Here is a 3975-nt window from a genome sequence, read left to right on the forward strand (position 1 = left end):
TTGGTTTAGCTTTAAAATGCTTTGAAATGTGGCAATATACCATCTATTTTTGGTCTTTCAATAAAATTTTGAAATAATTTTCATTTTGTACAAATAATTCGATAACTTTTAGCTTTTTCACATATATTTCATTGATTTTGTGCCACAAAGAACAATTTTTATCAATGAGGTGCATGATTTATTACTTCGCTCAAAAATTTCAAAGCACTGTGTTATGTTTTAATAAAAAAAAATTTTTGTTTCAACCGTCGACTGAGGGAAGTTAACTCACGTCTAGTTCACATTTTTTTAACAATGAATTGAGAAAAATCTGGCAACTCTAGCTTAGCTTTTTTCTTTTCAAGACGAGGTCTTGCTTAAAAAATTTTAAAACTTAATTTCCTTTTGGTTTTGAGCGTGGAACTGCAAGGACCGTGGAATTGTAAAAAAAAAAGATAAGAAAAAGTAAGGACCACCTGAGCCAGGCGCGAATCTAAGAGTTTTTTTCGGGGGGGGCCAGAAAATTTAAAAATCAATTAAAAAGAAAGAAAAGGCTAAACAGATATGAACAATGATACTACGACATACACGATATGCTATAAAATAGACATTAAAAGAACTATTTTCATCAATTGTGATGCCGAGGGACTAATATCAGCTGTTTAGAAGCTTATCAAACCATTTGATGCGGAAACATACAATTTCTACAATTTTTCACAAAATTTCGGGGGGGGCCCGGGCCCCCTGGGCCCCCCCCATAAATCCGCGCCTGACCTGAGCTGCAACTTATTACGAGAAACACTACAAATGTGAAGCTGGAGTTGTCGAAGAAGTTTTTGTTGTATTTTATGGTATGTTCAGCTTTTGTTATAAATTTAGTTGGAGCAAGAAAGCAGTTATATGGTACTTTGATACTCAACATGAAAATTTAGAAAATGTAAAATGAGTACTCAAATCATAATTATACCGGTACCTGATGCACAACTGTGGTAGCATCATGTTGCAATTAGTGTTCCCATTTATAGCAGTTCAGGGCAGTGGCTATTTGACCGGCGCCGGTCTTTGAATCTGAAACACTATTTGACCGGTCATGACGTCACTATATAGGGCACTTCTTTCTTTTTCTCTTTCAAAGCAAAAGACAAGAAGAGTGCCTATATAAGTTCTAAATTCGACTATTATGTTCAACTGATTGAGTAGCGCATGGGATAAATGGGATAAACGCATGGGATAAATTCAACTGTTTTTGCCAAGTGAATCAGAGGCGCGTGCGATGTTTGTCTGGCTTGTACTCGCAAGGATATGAGTTCGATTCCTCCAAAAGGTTTTTTTTTTTTGATCGTTAGGCTATGTATTTTTGTGGCTGTTGAGCTTAGTTTGTTTTTAGTTCTGACCATCACAACGAAAAAACAGTAGCCTATATAACAAACATAACAGAGGTATAGAAAAAGGTAGAAGCGACAAAACTCGGACGTTATAGCGTGTATGATAGCAAAGCAGGACAATCAGTTTAAAAATTTTTTTATAAGTTTAGAATTTTTTTTTTACTCATTTTAATTGTTAAAGAAAAAAACTCACTACCTATTTTTTCTTTTTGTTTTAAATTAAAAAAAAAAATTGTTAAGGTGTTACGACAACGCCACGGTTACGACCGTGCCATATTTCAAACTGATTGTCCTGCTTTGGTATCATGCACGCTATATTCTCCGCGTTTTGTTGCTTCTACCTTCTAAAAAAGCATGGAATATAAACTTTTTAGTTGTTACCACCGTGCCATATTTTAAACTGATTGTCCTGCTTTGCTATCATACACGCTATAATGTCCACGTTTTGTCGCTTCTACCTTTTTCTATACCTCTGTTATGTTTGTCATATACTGTTTTTTCGTTGTGATGGTCAGAACTAAAAACAAACTAAACTGAACGGCCACAAAAATGCGTAGCCAAACGATTGAGTCACTTCGGGTTAAAATTGAGTTCAAAAAAGAAAATTACCTTTCGGTGGAATCGAACTCATATCCTTGTGAGTACAAGCCAGACAAACATCGCACGCGCCTCTGATTCACTTGGCAAAAACAGTTGAATTTAGAAGTTATATACGCACTTTTTTTCCAGCAACAGCGCACATGCGCAGTAAGAGCAATGTAAAGATTAAAAAAAAGGCATGGAACAGCTGTATTTACGGTGCCGTAAATGCAGCCACTTCCATAATATATAGCACTGAAAATAGACAGTTTAGTTTTTAAAATGTCTGCTTGACTTTAGTATCTACATTTTAAGTTATTTATTTTTTAAATAGATTTACTCAGTGCTTCAACCATTTTCTAAAATTTGAATCTAATTTGCAAAAAGAAGGAGTTTCTGAACTGCATCGAAGTAAAGTGCTAACCCATTAGACTGTGCACGCAGACACTGATTATGCTATGGAACTGGGTGCAGAAAGCGGCAATAAACAAGCTTTATCCTAAAGTGACAAGCAGACAAAAGCTGCTCCGTTACAGTTATGCAATGAAGATACTTATGTATTATTATGCTACTTAACCTCTACATCAGAAGCTAGAAATAGCTGAACCCATTGATGTGGTTATAGCTTATGAAATTACATGGTCTTCGTGACAGTCTGAGCTATTTGTAAAGGATCTGACAAATTATCTATAAGTTGGGGTTTAAACTGCAAATCAACCTTTCTTAATTATAGAAATGCTTAATTTGTGTTTTTAGGCTAAAAGCCATTCTCAAATCATTACATCAAAAGGGCCGGTGTCATATTGATGTCCTGTAGTCCTAGTATGGCCAACATCAAGGTATGTAATTATATACTTAGGCGGCTGCCTGATAGTGTTTTGTTGCCATTCTTTTGCGAATGGTTTTTGTTTCGTATAGTTTTGTTTTTTCGCTTACAAATATAGACTGAACTTAGCTGTGCAACAACATGTAACTAAAAGTAATTTCTTTTAAACATTTTCATAACCTATTACCGTATTTCTAGTCCATCTATTGACAATTGGCCTATTCATTGGCAAATATGATGTCAATTGATCATATTGATTTCATTCTGCAAAAAATGATAAAATAAACCAAGTGATAACCAAGCCATCTCTTGTGTTATATAGGAGATGGAAGATCACTGTGAAACATGATTCTAGCCATAAATTTTGAAAAACAATGTCCTATGATCTAGCACAGTATTTTATGAAATATACTACGTTGAGCATTACCACATTTGATTTTCTAATTTTCTAGAATCAACACTTCCTGGATTGCAAAGATTTAGTTCTGCTGTGATCAACTTCAAACCATTTCCATCCTGACCAGTGTTTAGCTCTTGGTGACTAGCCTCGAGCAGTATCTTTGATTTGCAAAGGAGTTGCGGCATTATTCTTTGTGATACTTCTCGAATGCAGAGAGCAAATGTATTTCATGTTGGCAACAACTCTGGCATACTGTATGGACATTGTTTATTCTATATAAACTCCATTTGAGCAGCCAGTGGTGTATGCAGAGGAAGGGGGCATTTATCGCTGGATTTAGTTAACAGTGTTCCAAAACAACTGAATGTCGTACTCCATTAAATTACTGTAACTTTTCTTCTAAGCAGAAGTAAAGCCCAGGGCCCCCCCACTGCATGCAGACTGCACTGTAAGCAGCTTGTGTAAGCTTACATGCAGCCTGTACATCATAAGTTGTTAACTTTGGTCATTCTTTTTATTTCGAAACTTAGTAAACAACTAAACATGTTGGGCCCACACATGGCTAGTAACATTGAGGAAGTAAATTTGCCTAGTTGTAATTATTTGATTAATGAAATGCCCATGTACACTTATTCAAGTATTTTATAGGCCAGACATGAACAAGTGCATGCTTGCGAAAGTTCAGTTGGATTTTAATTACCAGTACGTTTAGGCTAACTTAGATGTGCGGCAACATCGGCACATGTTTCTATTGCTAGCCTAAAGGTGTCGGGCTATTTCGTTATTACAAACTATGTTATAGTCGG

The 3975-nt window shown here is 35.6% G+C and overlaps 1 long non-coding RNA gene across 1 annotated transcript; it reads left to right on the forward strand.

Moving 5' to 3' along the window:
- Positions 1-343: 343 nt before the first annotated feature.
- On the forward strand, positions 344-3975 carry LOC145784632 (uncharacterized). Its single transcript, XR_014291025.1, has 3 exons — positions 344-444; positions 2700-2782; positions 3222-3975. It is a non-coding gene; the product is annotated as an uncharacterized LOC145784632 (long non-coding RNA).

Source organism: Aplidium turbinatum, chromosome 15 (assembly GCF_918807975.1).
Source record: "Aplidium turbinatum chromosome 15, kaAplTurb1.1, whole genome shotgun sequence".
NCBI lineage: Eukaryota > Metazoa > Chordata > Ascidiacea > Aplousobranchia > Polyclinidae > Aplidium > Aplidium turbinatum.